Source organism: Ptychodera flava, chromosome 15 (genome assembly GCF_041260155.1).
Source record: "Ptychodera flava strain L36383 chromosome 15, AS_Pfla_20210202, whole genome shotgun sequence".
NCBI classification, from domain to species: Eukaryota; Metazoa; Hemichordata; class Enteropneusta; family Ptychoderidae; genus Ptychodera; species Ptychodera flava.
In genome coordinates this window covers 7,607,962-7,629,791 of record NC_091942.1, presented here as the reverse complement: position 1 = coordinate 7,629,791, position 21,830 = coordinate 7,607,962, and the positions used below count along the sequence as shown (strand labels likewise).

The following is a 21,830-nucleotide window of genomic DNA, read 5'->3' as shown; positions in this document are numbered from 1 at the left end:
TATAATTGTGGCCGTACCGGGAGGATCGCTAATCTTACTACGCGTACGGCAATTGAACTCCTTTTGTTGCATTCAGATGCTCTGATCGGCAGAATCGCACTGGAAGGATCCCAGAATATCGCTTGGTCTAATTATGACACTTGATGGATTGATGCAAAGACGAAACTAACATTTTACATTTCTTGAATAAGATGAAACACTTGCTTGATTGGTGATACACAGTTCCCTGCTGTGTAGTAATTCGGGATAGGAGCTGTCTCAGCCTGGAATTGTATGTCTATAAATCGCGTTTTTAGTAACGATTTCTCGTTGAATGTCACCGTCATCCGTGATCGGGTGGAGATCATTATATATCCTGGTTGTAGGTTAACGCTGTAACTTGTTGGAGAGCGTCGATTAATCATCTTATTTAGACTTCTGCTCTGCGCACCAATTAGACCCTTCCATTGAATCTTTGCCTGCTGTTTTCAAGATCATTACCGCCATTCACAGCACTGACTCAGAAATTCGTTCTTCTCCGATGGCAGCCCGAGGAATCGGCAACTCGTTTATACTTAATGTCAAAATACGAACACAGTTGTGTTTATTTAAAGAATTACATGTACACAGGAACGAAACACATAAAGCTCAAGTCAGAAAACCGACTTGTACTATGAAAGATTTTCGGACAAGTATTGGGCCCATCCCAACAGTGAATTCTCTTAAAATAACTGAACAGCTAAATATTTGCAAATGATTTGCTTCAGTTTTTGAGATTATTGTTGTATAAGAATCACGTGACGTAAATTTGAATAACCTCCGAAAAAAAGGTTCTTACTTTCAGATAAAGTTACAAGGAGAGCAATTCCATCTACAACTGCGTTGAAGGTGTTAACGGAGAGTAGGAACTCGCCAAGATCAAAGCAAAAGTGGAGTATAAAACGAGGCAGTTCAGCCAGTCTCCAGTCAAGAGATGTTTATTTCATCAACGTGTCGGTGACGCACAAGTCACCGTCTTCAAGGTATGTATTGATACAGAAAAAAATACAAAGCACAAAATAGTAAAAACTTCAAAATGGAGAAAAAGCAAAAATCACTGACAGGTAAAATCTTAGAGCATTAAAATTCATATTAACAAACAACAAACCATGCAGATGTCATGGTAGTAAATTGGCATTAAGGCTTACAAAGTAAAGCGAAAAGATGGTAAAATGGTGCGAAAAAAAGCGAAAGAGATTACAAAACTGTAAAGTGTATCAGGTGAAAAGGGCGAAACTCAAACTGATTGGCAACTAAGTTGAAAATGAAACTGAACACACACTGTGAACAGAAATAAAAGTGACGTCAAAAAATACGAAAAGGGGAGATAGGGGAAGCAAAAAAAAATGGTTAGGCTGAAGTGCTCGGTTGGAGTGCCTGTAGAAACGCTGCAGTGTGTTTGGTCAAACTATTCTTGATAAACAGATGCAATCGTATATCATTTTTGCAAAGTGTGTCTGCGACATCATTTTCTATGACATGCGACAATCTTCTCTCTGGTAATCTACCCCAAGTTTAATACATTGAAGAGCCTGTAACAAAAAACAAACAAACAAAAAAACAACAAAAACACAGGACATATCCTTTACAAACTTCTGGATTTCACTTTGTTTTCAATCGTTGGTATAAATTTCGACCGGAAACACCACACAGCGTTCCTCCCGGAACATGAAAATCTCATCCATACATATATAGTTACGGCGGAATCTGGAATTCCCAGGAAAGATGTGTTATATCATGAAGTGATTCACTTCATGAAATTGCTGGCTTCTTTCTGATTTCTACCGTTTGCCTACTAGATATCAGATATCAGCATGTGTCCCTCCCTCATTTTTGAGTATCCAGGGTACATTAACGTTTTCATCTGAAAGTCAATAGCATGAAAAGGGTCAAAAGGTGAAAGATGCTCCTTACGTCATGAACTTCATCAAGTGTCTTCGTACGTGTGGCTTGTTCTGAATGAATACAATGCAGTTTTGGTGGGTTAGCTTTTACAGTGTACGTGGTGTAACCGGTGAAAACAAACATGCTGACTCAAAATTGTAGTGCTTGTTAGTCCCCACGGACACCGTCCGGGGGACTTATAGGTTTGGTCATGTCCGTGCGTGCGTGAGTGCGTCCGTTCATGCAGATATCTCAGAGATGCCTGGAGCGATTTCATTCAAACTTGGTACAAAAATTACTTCATATGTCATACATATGCACGTCGATTTGTTATGTGATACGATCCAATATGGCCGCCCTGCGGCCATCTTGTTTCGATTTTTTTTATGTACAAAGCCATAACTCAGGCATATCTCAACCGATTTTATTCAAAGTTGGTACAAGGACATTAACCTATGTCATGCATATGCACATTGATTTGTTTTACGATAAGATTGAATGGCGACCATTTTGTTGAGATTTTTTCATGTCTGGAACCATAACTCAGACATGTATCAAGCGATTTTATTCGAAGTTGGTACAAGGACATTGACTTATGTTATTCGTATGTACGTTGATTTGTTTCACAATATGATCCAATATGGCCACATGGCGGCCATTTTGTTATGTTTTTTTTTCATGTCGAGAGCCATAACTCTGGCAAGTCTCAACCGATTTTATTCAAAGTTGGTACATGGACATTGACTTATGTCATACATATGCATGTTGATTTTTTAGACAGTAAGATCAAATTTGTTTCATTGGCGGCCATTTTGTCACGATTTTTCATGTACAGAGCCATAACTCAGACATATTTCCACCAGTATCATTCAAAGTTGGTACAAAGACATTGACCTATTTCATACATATGCACATCAATTTGTTTCACGGCATGTAGCAGTATCATGTCAATTACTGAAGTTTCGTAATTAGGCTGATATGTCAAAAAATACTGCGTCAAATTTGATGAAACTTGGTACAGATGTTGATCTCATAGTGTTGTAAATACTGCATTAAACTTTATGAAATATAGTACCGGTGATAATCTGTCAGTGTAAAGATAGTATGCAAAAATGTTTGGCAATGTCATCCTGTCGATTAATTACTAATTGACTCATTTAATGACCTTTTGTAATTAGGATGGCAGCCTACATTGGTTTTATGTTTTCACCACCATGGAACTCATTCTTGGCCGTTGAGTGCCATCTGTATCGCAGTATTTTTATCACAGACCTAATTAATGAAGAGGACTCTATCCTCTCTTAGGACTTGTAATTAAAGTACCCATTTACAAGCGGGGACTGTGTCATCAACGATGACTTGTTTTCTCTAAGTTAGTGTGATAATTATGGAGCTACAAAAAGTGCGCTTTACTCGAATTCAGTGGAACGTTTCAAAAGTCTCTGTGACATTCTTGTCAATTCCTTTAGAGAACATATAAATGAGCCGCCCAATCTAGTAGCCTTGACAACGTATCTGGAGCCCGTTATCCCATGGAAGTGTAATCTTCGCTTAGTTGAATGATGAGCTGTGAATTTCACAGATTCGGTCGTTGGCGCTATCTTTTTTTTCATAATCTCTGCATTTCCAGGGTCCGCAGAACACCGTATACACCGTAAAGAGGCGCATTCAGCAGATGATGAAACTCCGGCTCACATTAATGCACTGCTTTATTTGGCGCTCAGATCTACCAGGGCAATTTTACTAAATTGCAGAAGGTACCTAATATCTCTTATTATTCAAGCATCTGTTCATCGCCATATCGATGACGTCACCAGTGGTAATTTGTGACAAGTAAACACAAAAGGATAAACATGACCCGAGAACATCGCTGATGAAATCAATGATTGCCATGGCAACCTTCTCTAGGAAACCGGGAAGATAAGTCTTGTCGATTCTTAAACCTGAATATGTTGAAACTGTAGACTGTCAGCCAGACGGGTTGTCATCAGTATATTGTATCATATGCCGAGACGGAAGATCAAAACGACATCTTAAACTGCGACGACATACTGTAATTTGCAAGGGGGTCAGAAGTCACTTGTTCAGATGTAGAAAGTTAGGTGTATGACGATAAAGTACTCTATAGTGAGACTGAAATTTAAGACGCAGTTCAAACGCGGTGCAGCTTGCAACACAAAATGGGAACGGTATCCAATTTGCAATCGGGGGCAGTGTTAGCTGAACTACTAAGGAAGAGACGATTTTCCACATGAAACTTGTCTCAAAGCTGCAAATACTAAGGTGTTATGTTTGATGCTAAAAAGATAACGGTTAAATTTTAATATTTTCCGGTTTTGTTATATGGATTTATTTCCAAATAAACATCACATGTTTTGTATGACATCAAAATAAATGTATATATGTATGTATGTATGTATGTATGTATGTATGTATGTATGTATGTATGTATGTATGTATGTATGTATGTATGTATGTATGTATGTATGTATGTATGTATGTATGTATGTATGTATGTATGTATGTATGTATGTATGTATGTGTGTGTGTGTGTGTATGTATGTATGTATGTATGTATGTATGTATGTATGTATGTATGTATGTATGTATGTATGTATGTATGTATGTGCGAATGAAGGCATAAATCCTTTGCAGTCCATCACATGATTTGATATGCTAAAACATATTGTTTGTCATAGTGCACTGTCCTTCATCACCATAGAAATGAAGACGTCTTATTGGATATTGTTGTGTTGCTGGTATTTCTGAAGCTTACGCAACACTGTATTAATGGGAATTAAATTGTCTGTCGGGTACATTTTCAGTAAAGCTATTTCCTTGATATTCCAAGGCAAGTGTCGTGTGGACCAATAGTGTTGAAGAATGATGCCTACGCAGTTTTCTTCTCTCGCATCGCACGTCATGTGTTGCCTGTGGATTTGATTACTTCCTTCGTGTTAACGGGACATTACTGCTCTATGTACCAGCCATTATCGTAATGAGATCGTTGATTTTTATGCATTCAGGTCTTCTCACTTTGCCAGGTGATGATATGATCATACACATACACACGTGATTTCCCAGCTTGCCTGTGTTCATATGAATTTCTAAGATGCTTCCGTGGCTCTCATCATTACAGTGTAAACCGCCGGAAGTGTATAGGAGTTACTACGTATGTCTGCACACGCTTAAACAAAACCAGCCATTGGATAGGATATTGTCCTGGAAAGGAATGCGTTATATTAGTCATAGGCGTGAGCTGATAAGCTCATCATTTCAACTTCCCCTTGCGCTATAAATTATGTAACATTTTTGTTGGGCGTATCACATTTATTGTTCAACGAAATTCTCTGTACCAAAAACTACCCGTGTAAAAGGCTTTTACTACGTAGGTTCTCTCACAGAAAACCTTCATTGGATCATCATCATACACAATATTTTTTAAATTTTCTATGTACGTTAAATGTTGAGCTTTCTTCTAATCCGGCGCAACAAAGTTGGCTGAATGAATCGTTCTTAAAGACTTTTTAACTCGATATCAAATAGGCTGACACCAGACTGAGTGACGTCAACATATCACCTGTTTCTGCTTCTTCTGACAAGTTACTGAACTTTCACTCTTCGATGCCGAGAATAGAGTGTAACACGTAAAACACTGTACAATAGTTAGGATTTTTTGTAAATCAGAAATTCGATAAGTCAAGGTCGGAATAGGTCTCCAATGATAATGGATCCACAAATTATGTTACCCATTCATAATTGTATTTTCCAGTGAGATAAATAAGAACGAAGCATGTGATAGACGAGTGGCAGCTATGATATTTTTGCGCGTGTTTTTTTTCTGAAAACGTAGGGAAAGGATAATGGCGCGATACATGTATCTCCAATTAAGTATGCACGTCGTTTAAACACCTGACACCTGGAATAAAAGTGGTTGCATTATCTAGGTTTGAACACACGGAACACGCTATCATCAATGTGGCTCGAGACCGTCAGTTTATGATTTGTGGAAATCCCACGGTGATTATCCAAAACGCACAGTTGATAGCCTCATAATTTCTTTGATGATTGAATAAGAGTGGAAATAGAATCGGGAACGAACTGAAATCTATATTTTATGCCCGAATTATACCATCCCAGTGTTCGGTCGGATGTGTCGTAATTTCACAACCCCGTATCGAAGGTTGTAGCTCTTCTAGGCATTCTTAAGGAAGAGAAAAGTAGACAAATACAAGTGACATGTTTCGAGGTTTGGCACATTTTTTGACAGAGACTTAAGGGGCCTTTTTACACGACGGGCCTAATCTAAACCAAGCCTCACATCTCGCGCTGCAGTTAGACGTTGGAGCTCTATGATAACGAAGGTAACGAGTAAACGCCGCTTCGCATTACCGGCTAATATCGGATATTTCACGGGTTCGTTACCCGCAACGCCGCCGGTGACACTTCTTGATTATTCGGCAAAACCTTTTGAAACGTTCACCGCAATGCCCAGGAATACGAAGGGGTGATATGTATGTGTCCTCGCTACAAAATTGGTAAGTATAAACAGGGAGAGTGTCTTGAAAACAAAACGTTCACCAGCTATGTACAGCTCTCTTGGGCATATATGTAGCAAGCAGATTGGAACTTCTAAGCATGAGTGATTTGCATGGAGAGGCGACGCTCCATAGTCATGAATCTTGTGGCGCGTGTCGTAGGTGAAAGTGACATTCTAAGTTCGGTTATGATTTCATACTCTCATGTCCAGGTAAGTGTTTGACGCTTTGAAACGATCAGATAAATATATGTTGCATTTTTGCATGGAAAAAAAGAATACTATGTGCAACCAGAGGTCAACCAGAGGTCAAGAAATACAGACTTTGGAGCAACTTTGCATCAGTCCCTGGCAATTAAATAACAAAATGTATGGACAGACATTTCCGAAACACTTTTTCATTTTAAAAAGCGAGCCATGTGGTGCAGGTGTTCCGTACATCAGTATGATGGTTCATCTTTGTCGGCAATCATTTGAATGTCGACGATATGCAATTGCCTGCGGTTAATTGCGTTTGTGTTGTTCCTGCCTCTTGTATTAACAGCTTCGTTTTACAATCTAAGCGAGTAAAAATTGATTACCTACACTGGCCCATTCGTCATTCTCTCTTTATTGCCATGGCCACGGGAGCAAGCTTGCTTTCGACTCTCCCCTAGTGGCACTTTTCTCCGTAAAGCTACGAACACGACACGTCGTCTAGGATTGGTCGGCAGGACAGAGAAGAGCGAAAGATAAGTGAATTTAGAAATACCTGCTGGAGCTCGCTCCATCTCGATTTCATTATCGACAAGTGCACTGCAAGTCGGCGCAAACTTTTTAGTAAATTAAGGATGGCACTCCAATCTTACCTAAACAAATGGAATACTTTTGCAATGACGTTATTCATTTTGTAATTGCCCACAGCATATACATATTGGATACGTGAGCAATATATATGGATGTTTAAACTCTTGCAATCTTGCTATACACTGATACAAAAGACAACGATGATATATAAGCTAATGTCGGCTTTTCTGATAAACACCTTTAGGGGTCAGTAACAGCAGTAACCATGGAAATACCTTTATGAAATTTGACACTTAAAGTGAAAATTCTCTCTTAGCCGCGACGGACTGCATTCGATGTTTTTTTTCATCGGTTATCATATCCAGCTTGATTTTCGTGAAAAGGTAATATTTTAGACAAAGTATTTTTAATAATTGGTTTCTCACGCCCCTGCATCATTATGAAAATTGATGTGGTGAATTGAATGAAAATCTAACGTTGAAATACAGAGAGCATTGAATAATGCTTTTCGAACGTAAACGCAGACTAAAATACCTCAGCTTATAGAGGTAATTTGCTCTGGTATTACTTCTTTATGTCACTGAATTCTCCTAGATCTGCTTCTTATAGAGCGAATATCCCCATTGTCGAATTACACAAGCTCGCATACATCACAATGATGTCCTCTTAAGTAAATCCACAATTTCCTCAATCCCCTGTATCTTTAGCATTCATCCCCAGATATATTGCCAAAGTCGCATTGCGCCGTGTGGCCGTGATTGGCCGCCGAAGACGCGATTGGAATACCATTCCCCGGACTTGAGACGTTACCCGAGTAAGCTATTGATCACTCGGGTAATTTGATTTTCCTCCCTTTTTGCGCCGATTAATGTTATGGAAGACCGGAGAAGAGACCCATTTCCGATAGATGAGGAAGTTAGTACCGCAATCTTGTCAAATAGTTAAAGCAACCGATATTTTGGTGGCATGTTATAGCAAAACCTTAGTGCTACAGCGCACTTTTCAAGGGGTCAATGCTCTGAACATCGCATTTGGATATACAGATAGACTCGTTGGAATTATCTCTTCTCGCGATCGAGTGAAAATGAACGGCCTCATCGTAAATTTGTTAACAGCGCAAGAGATAAGTGATCAACATAAACTACCATCATGAACCCGCGAACGGAATTACGTCAAAATGCATTAAAGGTAGCAATCAAACCATCTGCAATGCTTGGTCTCCGTAAAGAGCTCACGTTTATGCAACATATGACGAAGGTTAGAGCAGATCGGATCAAGATGTCCAAAGATACAGGACACCTCAATCAGTTCTATAACACTTGTATACCGTTGAATTTATTCACTGACAGGCAAACTGCTGTCAAGCATAATCTTCACACAATCGCTAAGTTTAGTCACTTGGGAAAATAAATCTCGTTGGTAAACGTTATGAATTCTCGTATTTCCATGCAATTCCAGACAGTACTCGTCTACTTTGAATGATTGGTGCACGTGCAGAAAGACTTTTATCCAAGAGTAGGTTTCGTAATGGATCATATTCAGTTCCTGCATTGCAAGGCAAAGCGCTCGCCAATGCAACCTTACTCCTATTGAGATCCAGACAGAGACCCCTGAGAGTCCATCTTTTACAAAACTGAGTATGCGTCTATGCAATGTATAATAAATGGGTAATGGCTTTTTGCGCTCTACAGACTGTCGATTGTTGATGACATATCTGTCGGTGGTCTAAGGGTGTCGATGTTTATTTTATGGTTTTTTCTGTGATTGCTTTCATGTTCATTTCGCTATTGGTGTTTGTCATTCAGTTAGATCTTGTCCGGGATTAGACATTTCCAACACATTCAGGTTTTTTATGAAATGGAAAATCTCCCAGGTGAATTCATAATACATGACGACAACGACAACGACGACGACGAAGGAGAAGAAGAAGAGGAAGATTTTGATTGTGCTTTTTTCAGATTTAATTGGTTTCCTTCCCCATGTTGCAAGTGATATAGCTACCTGTTTGCCTTTTCACCAGTTCTCTCCGTCTCGCTCCAGCATCAGTATCATAGCCATTTGCAGTTTTTGCTGATTTTTTACAGTCCAATTTTGTTAAGTATTTTCAGTAATTGACCATCATTTGCTATAAAGCATTTGTCAGATTTCATTTTTGCTTTTTGTCTCAAAATTTGAATTGTTTTGATATGTACTTGTCTGTACAGGAGACTATTTTTAGTAATAAACGTTTATTTGAAAAATCAAAAGAAGAGGAAGAAGAAGAAGAAGATGATGAAGAAGATGAAGAAGGAGAAGAAGAACACGACGACGACGATGATAATGATGATGATTCCCTTTTTGATTTTTTTTCATCGAGGCGGCCATTTGTGAGTATTGTATATATACGTTCATACATGTATTTATAGTTTATGTGGTTTATGTTGTGTTTTCTATGTATGTGTTTTCTATGTATGTATGTATGTATGTATGTATGTATGTATGTATGTATGTATGTATGTATGTATGTATGTATGTATGTATGTATGTATGTATGTATGTATGCGTACTTGTACGTATACGTACGTATGTACATGCATATATACTCAATCATTAGGATCATTAGGATTGTGACAAAGAGGGAAGTTAAATGTCCTCTATAAAATAATATATTCCTGAAGTTTTTCAGTTTCTTTGTTATCCTCCTATGATTTTGCTGAAAATGTTGTTGAACACATAGTTGTCAGTTTTTGTATGTGTGTTGAGATCTATAGGCTTACATGTCGAGTACCGTGTTCCCTCCGGAGATTTCTGTCGTTAGTTGAGCGTTGCTGAACTGTAAAGTTCGATTTCGAAATTTTGAAACGCATGTTTTTCACAGCAGCTAGCAAAACAAGACATATGCTAATTGCAGGCTTAACCTTGCCGCTCTACATGTATTTGTCATGATTTTCGACGAAGGGGATTTCGCTTTTTGTGCCTGCAGGGGCTGCGACCCTTTGAAAACGCGAGGTTGTATTTGAAAGCGGAGAGCGTAACAGTCATGTTTTGTGCAAGCGACATTCCCACTATTAATTTTGGCGTTTTCACCGAAATAAACATTTCTAGCTTGTTCACAAAAGTCACATTATGGATGGTAAATATTGAATTTTGAACATCATAAATATATACATTGCAGTAAATGACTTACATGTAACTACTTCTTCAACAAAATCCCATAGCTTATAAATTGGTGCCATAAAAGAAAATTCGTCGATGATACAAGCCAGTGAAATAGCAATAACTATATGTGTCTGTCTGTGTCATACCCCTCCCAAATTCAATCTTTGTCGGCTCAATAGATGTATGAGTTCACATTGTAATTGCACAATGGACGCCGGCTTGCTGTGTATTAATGTTATTTTAAAGGGATCTGGCTCTCTTGTTCATGTTTTAAGTCACCTTGTAGGATTAATCATGGCTATCTTATTTACAATACCGGCCTAGAAGACAGCGGCTCAGATGTTTTGCAGTAAAAGTGCATATCAGTGTAAAGCAATTGTGCTATCAATTTTTGCCCGTTCAGCGAAAAAATTATCAACAGACATCGCATGTGAATTTGCACCGTGTTCTTCAACCGTCGGTCAATCAGTGCTCGACAACAGATGTAGGACTGTTCTTGACTGCTATTTGGAGATACGATACGATCCAAAAATGGATGAAGTCGACAGTCGACATAGGCATAATAATTCGCGCTGTAAAGCATCTGAACGATAACGAGTTGCATATTAATCTAGTATTCATGTTTCAACATGTCATGACATATAACTTCTGGCATCAATACCAATGAACAACTTAAATAAATCCAGTTCCAATTGAAATTACACTCACACATGGCCATTGCTCCGTGTCTCTAAGTATGTCAACATCTTCGCTTGTGGTTACTTTCTTGCAATTAGGTACATATTTACTGTGTGGATGTCAACGAAATTATAGCAACAATAATTTACCTTTTGATCAAATGCAAAGCCGTGCAATGGTGATTTCATTTCCGATTTCAGCGTTTACCACGGTTAATACAAGGTCATTTTGTACACATGTAGAAATTGCTGTATTTTGATGAGCTTAACTACGACCCGGGGGCTATTGTGTTTAATTTTCTCCCGTCATTTTCCAATTGCGTGCCCTATTGATTTTCTCCCGATGACCTACATAAAAACGACTCCTGGGTTAAATATTCGCTTCTCCTTGTCTTGTGCTGGGAAATTGCGTGCAAGATCACAGAAGTCTTTCATTGTGGACGCTATACTGATCGACTATACATCTTCCATTTTCTGTTCAGTAGTAGGTCGCGAGAAACTACAACCGCGGCAAAGCCAGTGCATAGGTAACTGATTGTAATACAAAGACTAATAGTAATTAATATGTAGTCTAACTGCGCCTTGTTTGTCGCAGTCAGTAAGAAATCTCAGCAGGGTGGCGTTAAATGGTACTGTCTTCAGGAAGTCCAAGCCAAATTGATTTCTTATATTTATGTTTGGCAAGGAGACTTCTCATATCTAAACCAAGCACCCCGTGGTTTATCTTGTTATCAGTAAAGTAAAGGTGCCGCTTCTATACTTTAAGGTTTTCCAGTACTTGTTGATATTGTAGTTTCTGTTTGTATTACAATCAGTTATCTATCCACTGGCTTTGCCGCGGTTGTAATACGGTATTCCGATGGCCTACTTGTGAATGCCCCAGCGCAATCCATTATTAAAATATACCTTGAAGGATAAAACATACATATCAAGATTTTTAAAATAAATTATTTGATACCCAAAGCTTGCTTCATATCCATAACACGCGATACCTACGTTTACTAGAGTGCTCTGCTCAGCAACCGTTCTTAACACTCCAAGATTTCTATTAGTCAAACATACAATATATCTTATGGTTTTAATGCCCACTTGTTATTCCTTTTGAAAGGGTCTGGGTTTTGCTTATCATTTTAAGTTGACAGAAAATTGGAATTTTTTGTAACTTTTCTCAATTAAAAGATTTTCCGGCATTCGCAGCTTACGGGAGTCATTATAAATCATCGTCACTGCAAAATTTACAAACCGGATCAATAAAATTTGTATTCAATGTAATATCTTGCAAAGGTTGGCGGGTTTGTGGAATTGACTAAATATTATGGGATTGACAAAAAATTACTTGTTTTCTCTTTGCGGGATAAGAAATTATCGAAACATTCCGCAGAAATATTTCAAATATTTCTAACCACGTAGGCTTAAAAAAATCATTGTTTTCGGAAGATAATCTATGATTTCAGCTTCGGTAGAACGCCGATGAATTCGCAAAATGTCCTTCGAAGAAATCGTGGCTGGTCCTAAGAACGTGAAAGATTGTATGGACGACCGCGCACATTTGTAATCTCAGACAGTCTAAAACTCTTTGTTTTCGCTCTTCGTAACAACGGGTTGTATGGTGCCCTGATGGTTGACGAATGTATGTACACGCAAAGCTCAGTAATCACGGAGATTTTAGTTGATTTTCAAAAATGCGCGGCTGTTTTTTGTTGTTGAAAAGGACAAGAGCGTGACATACATCTTATGCGATCCTTTCGACTCTGCAGTTGGTCCGCTCAATTTTCCCCATCACACTAATACACAAATCAACTGTGGACGTCGCAACGCTGACCTCTATCTCTGCTTCATACTCTTGCGGTTTGATAAAAAAGAATGCATCCTCGGTTCTACAGCGTGATTTTGTCAAAGAGGGAGACATAATTACGTTTCCCATTCACCGTGACGGTATAGGCAGTGAATCAAGTATCACTCACTTCAGAGGAAGATTGTATAGCTTAAACATTTTGCCAGCGACACACTTCCGCTTCAAATATACATTAATTCAACTCTGGGGGTCAAAGTCTGACAACATGACGGTTAATCTGGCGACACAGTAAATTTACACTTACTGTCAGTGTCGGTACATCGCTTCATATCGTATACTCCCTTCCTATAGGAATTGCCCTCGTTTGCTTCTATCGTCATGCCACATGTGTAATTACGATTTTTTTCTTCATTCGACCCAAGCTGCAAAATGTTTGAACCAAAACAACGTCAATCGACAAATTGTCGACCTTGTTAATTCAATATCACAAAAAGAACATTTATACATTGCTCGCAGTTCAAATTCATACATAGTTTATAGCAGTTTTTCTCAAAAGTACATGATAACATATTTTGCCTTAAATGACATACCCTTGCAGTTTTGCCGAGGGCATTTTTACTATCTATCACAGAAGTTATTTAGAAATGGTGCTTCGTTTCACCTTAATCAGCAAAGTTTAATATTGTATGACCTTGAAAAAACAATTCTAGATTGCGCTTCGGTTCCATCAAGGAGCTCAATAATATGTAAGCGAAATATTTCCTTCTATGACGTTCTGTACGGATTAAAACGTTCTACAGATTTATAGCTAAGAGCTGCAAACTAAATAAGAATTTCTGGGACAACCTCACACGGTGGAATTAATAGATTGAGTTGAATTGTCATTTGAAAGGGCAAATGGATAATACTTCATTAATAATTCCCAATGAATGCACTGTCATACGGATGACATAGTGACAACTGTTGGTCGCATATGTTAGTCGCATATCTTCTCTGCAATCTGTCTGAAGATTGCAGGATGCATGAAACTTAATTCACAGATATTATTATTCTGTACTTAAAATAGTATGCGTTATCATACATACATATATATATATATATATATATATATATATATATATATATATATATATATATATATATATATATATATATAAATTACATATATATATATATATATATATATATATATTATGTGCTTTCGTGAACAGATAGATATTAGATGTCGATACATATATTGTATATACAAAAATATACGGATAGAAGATAGATAGATAGATAAATAGATAGATAGATAGATAGATAGATAGATAGATAGATAGATAGATAGATAGATAGATGGATAGATAGATAGATAGATAGATAGATAGATAGATAGATCTGTGTGTGTCTCTGTGTGTGCGTATGTGGTTTCAGAGAGAGGGAACAAGAGAGAGGGATAAAATTGTAGGTTCCATCTACGATGAAACTATATTCTGTAATTTCAAACTATCGAGTCATGTGAAATATGAGACATTAAGTTCTAGAATATTTTCTCTTGGCGTCTGTAGGGACTTGATTAAAGCAAACAGACAGTGCTAAGCTAAATCATGGATTATAGTATCAAGGCCTTTTAATGACTACTCACTTTCATCTGACAAATTAAATAATGTATTGATGATAAGCTAGTACCCCATGTCTTTCCTGTTTCAGACCTTGCTCACGTGTGTTAAAGAGAAAACTAAAGAAATATGAAATATAGCTTTCACCGTTAAGCTCTTGACTTGAACAAAACCGTGTCAGTTTATTTGATATTTTGTTAGGGCGGTAGCGATTTGACTTCTATTTCCTTATGATTACATCAGTTCCTTCAGCCATTCATGGCCTACTCTCTTCAGGGTGTCATGACGTCAGAAATGGTCTCCTCGGTCATTCACTGTCCAATCTTCGAACAGGTTTATGACGTCAAGATCTATTCTATATTTTTGCCCTCGGCAAGTTGGTATTTGTAATACTGTCACATTAACCTTCAATGTACTGACTGGATGGTTACTGATCCAATAAGGAGGTCGGTACATCTCTAACGCAAAAATCCATTTCATGTGTCCGATCACTTTAAACATTTTCAGTATCTAAAAATACATCCCTGATATGGAAATTGTAATTTCACTACCTCTAGGCAAAAGCCCATTACATGTAAACGACCTTGTGGAGTTCTTTCTCTTGTAATTCCACTCATGTTTGCCACATAAAAATATTTGACACGATTCTAAAAAACGTTTGGTAATTTGCGATGAAGGTCTCCGAAATAGTGTTGTAACTGGAGACAGAGTCCCCTAACAAACGAGTAAAACAGGGTGTCTTTGTCTTTTTAGAGAGCGGCACTCGCTAATTTATTCTTCAAATGGACATCTTCTACGATGAAGAAGATAATTTCTTCCCGTTGAAGATAAATGTGTTGTTCGCAATCACTTTATATAAACCCATTAAATTCTACTTTATGGCCAGCCGCACAAAGGCGTCTTCCCCTTCTGTCGCCTGGCTTTCAACTGAATGGCATGGCATAGAAAGTACATATTATATGAGTTTAAGAAAAAGGCAGATCGTCGCAATTGCTGGGTTCAAGAAGGTATTGAAACATCTATGAAAAAGAATTCCTACATATGACCTTTTAAAGCTTTGTAAGGTGCCTGCAGTGTATCTGGATACTCAGTCAATCCATTCGACTGATTAGAGATATTCTGATTCGTTAAAAATCACCAGCTCCATCAGCGACATCGTCAATCGGGAAATTGGTCCTAGAACTTTGTCCTCTCGCCAGTTCTTATCCGGTTCATCTGCTTCGGTCTTGGTCATGGCGTGGAATGCATAACTCTGCGTGTTGCAGTTTTCGTCATGAAGTAGGGCTACCCTGTCACAGCTAGCTTTGAAAATGACTACAAACTCCACAGTACCAGGAAACACGATTGGAACTAATTTGGGATAATAATTGGATAGTGAAGTGATGTCGGTTTAATCTGCAAATGTAAGATTATCTGCTGTTCTTTTAAGTTATACACTTTTTTATGAGTAATGTGCAATATTGCAACATTCAGCTATAGGTCACCTTAACACTGTTGACAAATTTTACAAATATGAAGATCCAATTCTCTCAAATTAGTTCCAACCGCGTGCAGGAGAGATCAACTGGTCTTGAGGGCAGACTGAAGCAAATCAACGGGATTTGTACTTTCCAAAACACCCAGTAATCCTGATAAAATGTTCGATAATGGTGCAGCTACAGTTGCATAAATTTTATATCGACGCCTACCCTTGTATCGATGACAAAATATTTGAGTTTGTTTGATCCCAATACTTGAAGGGTCGCCAGTGGCTTACAAGATGTATACTTGTAGATGTGCAAGGATGTTCCTAACTGTCAGAGCATGAGCCGCTTCCTCTGTTTCCAATTGAAGGATACATGTTTCCAAACCTTTTCAATTACTACCGGTATTATTAGTGTTCTTCGCCTTCTTAAAGAGGTATCCTATTCACTGAAAAAATACCAAATCACTTTTAACTAATATACATCTCGATATACACCTGGTTCCTGTTACGATATATTGATTGGAATGTTCACCACGTGACGTTTATAGAGACTTGGAATTACGTCATCTGTGCCGTATCTGGTTGTTATTTAAGGTAATATGCACCTCGAAAGTGAAAGACTTAAACTTTTGCTCAAACTTTCCTCAGTGAAACTTTCAACCATTCTCTTACCAAAGCAAGAATAAAAATCATGGGTCACCGTGCAAACTTTGGTACTAGAGAGTCAAATAACTTGTAATTTCTCGACATTTGAAATCCAAATGGCCGCCATCCCTGTGTTAACTCTATGTGAAATAATAAAATTTTCGAGTTTCGAAAAACTAAGACGGTGAAAACTTTTCTTTCGCCAAGAGCTTCAAAATGAGCCCCCACAAGTGGTAGGTCAGAAGAAAATTGATAAATTTGAAGGCCTGAACTTTTCGGTGAGCAGCGTTCTATCATGTCAATACCCCTCGAATCATGCACATATGCCAGTACGTCTTGCAAAGCCCTCGTGTACTGATGCCACCTCGTAAATGTCGACCCCTTGATTGTATCGCTGTTTTTGTGAGTCAAAAAAACATCTTGGGTGTGTATCGAGAACACTTTGTTTATCATAGATATCGTACCAAATTCACAACTTTGTCGTTACATGGCTAATTAAAGCAACGGGGATACTGAAAATGCACTTTTCGACTGAAAGGGGACTTTGATACAGATGCAAACGCGCGTGCGATAATCCCTTGTCAACATGAACCGTTGTAATTATAAATAAGACGTGAAAGTATCTTGATCACACATCGCAGATGTTCGTATAACTCAAAGGAATCGTATATTATGCATGCTTACATCTGCCTCGGGTACTGTTTAAGCATTATTGATTTTTTTATTGTGAAAGTATAGATATCTATTCGAGAAACTTCAGTTCCCGCAAGTACAGCCACAAATTTATGCCAAGTGTACAGTGTTTTCTTACCGGGTCTGAATACAATCAAGAGTAACAAAAAAATCAACATGTGCAGTATATATGGTGTCCTATACTGACATAACATACCATAGCTTACCATACCATATAGCGCAACATACCTTACCTTACCGTACCCATGGACAGTAAAAGCGAGGTCTTGTATCACCCCTATTTGTAACAATCAACCCTATTTGTAACAAAACTTAATTTTCAAAAAAACTTTGCCGTAATTGTTGAAATATTAATAAAATATGCATATTTGTATGTTTTGGGGTAATTTTCTTTTTTTAACCTTGTCAAAACTGATTTTTACGAAACTGCGTTTGTTACAAATTGGGTTGATTGTTACAAATAGGGGTGACATGTCAACCCTATTTGTAACAATCCACCCTATTTGTAACAATCAACCCTATTTGTAACAATCAACGCTATTTGTAACAAAATTTAACCAATTTGTAACAAAACCTAATTTTCAAAAAACTTGGCCGTATTTGTGATGAAATCTTGATGAAATATACATGTTAGTATATTTTGGCAATTTTTTTCCTTGTCGAAACTCATTTTTTCCGAAAATGCTCGTTAGATTAAATTTCGTTGTGCAGGTTCCTAGGGATAAGAGGCCTACTCGTAAGATATAATCCAGTCGTGGAGATACATGCCAAAAGTTTGTTTCGGGGCAATTTTCACCAATTTCGGTCAAAAATGTTAAGGAATCTTGTTTTCTGATCGAAATCTTACTAAACCTATATGGGGTTAACTTTTGTTACAAATTGGGTTGATTGTTACAAAAAGGGGTGACGTGTCAACCCTATTTGTAACAATCAACCCTTTTGTAACAATCAACCCAATTTGTAACAATCAACCCTATTTGTAGCAAAGTTGAACCATTTTGTAACGAAACCTAATTTTCAAATAACTTGGCCGTATTTATGATGAAATCTTGATGAAATATACATGTTAGTTTATTTGGGCAATTTTCTTTTTTTTTCCTTGCCGAAACTCATTTTTTTTCCGAAAATGCTCGTTAGGTTAAATTTCGTTGCGCAGGTTCCCAGGGATAAGAGGCCTACTCGTAAGATATAATCAAGTGGTGCAGATACATGCAAAACGTTTGTTTTGGGGCAATTTTTACCAATTTCTGTCAAAAGTGTTAAAGAATCTTGTTTTCTGACCGAAATCTTACTAAACCTATATGGGGTTAACTTTTGTTACACATTGGGTTGATTGTTACAAATAGGGTTGACGATTGTTACAGATAGGGGTGACGTGTCACCCCTATTTGTAACAATCAACCCTATTTGTAACAATCAACCCTATTTGTAACAATCAATCCTATTTTTAACAAAATTTAAGCAGTTTGTAACAAAACCTAATTTTCAAAAAAACTTGGCCGTATTTGATGAAATCTTGATGAAATATACATGTTAGTATGTTTGGGCAATTTTCCTTTTTTTTCTTGTCGAAACTCATTTTTTTCAGAAAATGCTCATTAGATTAAATTTTGTTTGGCAGGTTCATAGGGATAAGAGGCCTACTCGTAAGATATAATCAAGTCATGGAGATATATGCCAAAAGTTTGTTTCGGGGCAATTTTCACCAATTTCTGTCAAAAGTGTTAAGGAATCTTGTTTTCTGACCGAAATCTTACTAAACTTATATGGGGTCAACTTTGTTACAAATTGGGTTGATTGTTACAAACAGGGGTGACGTGTCAACCCTATTTGTAACAATCAACCCTATTTGTAACAATCAACCCTATTTGTAACAATCAACCCCATTTTTAACAAAATTTAACCAATTTGTAACAAAACCTAATTTTCAAAAAAACTTGGCCGTATTTGATGAAATCTTGATGAAATATACATGTTAGTATGTTTGGGCAATTTTCTTTTTTTTCCTTGTCGAAACTCATTTTTTTCCGAAAATGCTCGTTAGATTAAATTTCGTTGTGCAGGTTCCTAGGGATAAGAGGCCTACTCGTAAGATATAATCAAGTCATGCAGATACATGCCAAAAGTTTGTTTTGGGGCAATTTTCACCAATTTCGGTCAAAAATGTTAAAGAATCTTGTTTTCTGACCGAAATCTTACTAAACCTATATTGGGTTAACTTTTGTTACAAATTGGGTTGATTGTTACAAATAAGGTTGATTGTTACAAATAGGGTTGACACGTCACGCCTATTTGTAACAATCACCCAATTTTTAACAAACGCAGTTTCGTAAAAATGAGTTTCGACAAGGAAAAAAAAAAAAAAGAAAATTACCCCAAAACATACAAATATGCATATTTTATGAATATTAAACAAATACAGCAAAGTTTTTTTGAAAATTAAGTTTTGTTACAAATAGGGTTGATTGTTACAAGCAGGGATGATACAGGTCTCACTTACTGGCTATGCCATACCATACTGTACCACACCATACTATACCATACCATATCATACCATACCATACCATACCATACCATACCATACCGTATAATAGCATAGCATAGCATGGCATGGCATGGCATAGCATAACATAGTATAGCATAGCATAGCATAGCATAGCATGGCATGGCATAGCATAGAATAGCATGGCATGGCATAGCATGGCATGGCATAGCATAGAATAGCATGGCATGGCATAGCATAGCATAGCATAGCATAGCATAGCATGGCATGGCATGGCATAGCATAGCATAGCATAGCATAGCATAGCATAGCATAGCATAGCATAGCATAGCATAGCATAGCATAGCATAGCATAGCATAGCATAGCATAGCATAGCATAGCATAGCATAGCATAGCATAGCATAGCATAGCATAGCATAGCATAGAATAGCATAGCATAGCATAGCATAGCATAGCATAGCATAGCATAGCATAGCATAGCATAGCATAGCATAGCATAGCATAGCATAGCATAGCGTAGCATAGCATAGCATAGCATAGCATAGCATAGCATAGCATAGCATAGCATAGCATAGAATAGCATGGCATGGCATAGCATAGCATAGCATAGCATAGCATAGCATAGCATAGCATAGCATAGCATAGCATAGCATAGCATAGCATAGCATAGCATAGCATAGCATAGCATAACATAGCATAGCATAGCATAGCATAGCATAGCATAGCATAGCATAGCATAGCATAGCATAGCATAGCATAGCATAGCATAACATAGCATAGCATAGCATAGCATAGCATATAGCATAGTATAGCATATATTGCAATACCACACTACACTATACATGTAACAAGGCAGAATTGCTGAAGGCAATGAGTACTTGGGCCGAGATAGAGTAATTTTGAGGACAATATATACTACTATTCAAATATGGTCTTGAATTTCCTCCTGTCAATTAGGCATTTGATTAACTGGTTATTAAACGAAGCAATGGCATGACAACGGCAAAATATGTCTAGCAACTTTTGTGGAGTTTGAGGCAGGGGTTCTTTATTGATAGTGAAATTGCTTAAACTCCTTAAATATTCAAATTACAGCAAATTTCTTTTGTTCTCGATGGTAGATGTCTAATATTTAGATGGGCATATTTAGATTTCTACCCTATAGTTATCCCTTTATACCAAAAATCGGACATCCAGCTCTATCGGCTTGCTCAGAATTAGATATGCGAATAATTAATGAGGTACAATATGTGGTGTCATAAGGTGTCCCATCATACCAAATATGAAGGATGTAGCACTTGTGGTTACTGAGTTGTGGACAAATATATATATTTGAGGTCAAAGATCATTGAGGTCACGTCACATTTTGTCATAATAATTGTATTGCTAAGTTATTCCTATATACCAAAAATCAGACCTCTAGCTCTATTGGCTCGCTCAAAATAAGATATGCGCATAATTAATGAGGTACAATATATGGTGTCATAAGGTGTCCTATCATACCAAATATGAAAGGTTTAGCACTTGTGGTTACTGAGTTATGGACAATAATGTATATTTGAGGTCAAAGGTCACCAAGGTCACATGATATTTTGTCAAAATGTCTGAGATATCTGCGTGAACCGATGGACTCACTGATGGACTCACGGACGGATATGACCCAATCTATAAGCCCCCTGGACTTATCCGTGGGGACAAAAAACTGTGTCACTGCATCCTTTAGGCAATATGAATACGATGAGAAACTAAATTTTTATTTTTCTTGGCCTTATACATGAAAGTCTATGGAGAACTGCCTTATACATGGGAGTCTATGGAGGTGTAAACTAAAAAGTCCTCTAACACGGCCAAATTCGATCGCATTGTGAAACAAATCGACGTGCATCTGTATGGGGTTGGGTACTATTCTTGTGCAAAGTTTGAAAGAAATTGACCAGGGCATGTCTGAGATATCTGCGTGAACGGACGGACGGACGGACTGACATGACCAAACCTATAACTCCCCCAGGACTCGTCCGTGGGCACTAAAAACAACGCAACAGTTATTACAGCTACACCGGCGGTAGGTTCATATCCAGAGCCCCGTA

The 21,830-nt window shown here is 37.6% G+C and overlaps 1 protein-coding gene across 2 annotated transcripts in view; it reads left to right on the top strand.

Annotated features, from left to right (window-relative positions):
* The first annotated feature begins 6,235 nt into the window (after positions 1–6,235).
* The window catches only part of LOC139151067 (uncharacterized), a 33,466-nt gene continuing 17,871 nt past the window's right edge, over positions 6,236–21,830 (top strand). The window contains exon 1 of one of the 2 annotated variants that reach the window (XM_070723594.1): positions 6,236–6,440. The gene's annotated coding sequence lies outside the window, so the exon portion shown is untranslated. Of the gene's footprint in view, positions 6,441–19,890; positions 20,043–21,830 lie in introns of those variants that run through there. The other variant, XM_070723595.1, reaches the window with a different exon arrangement.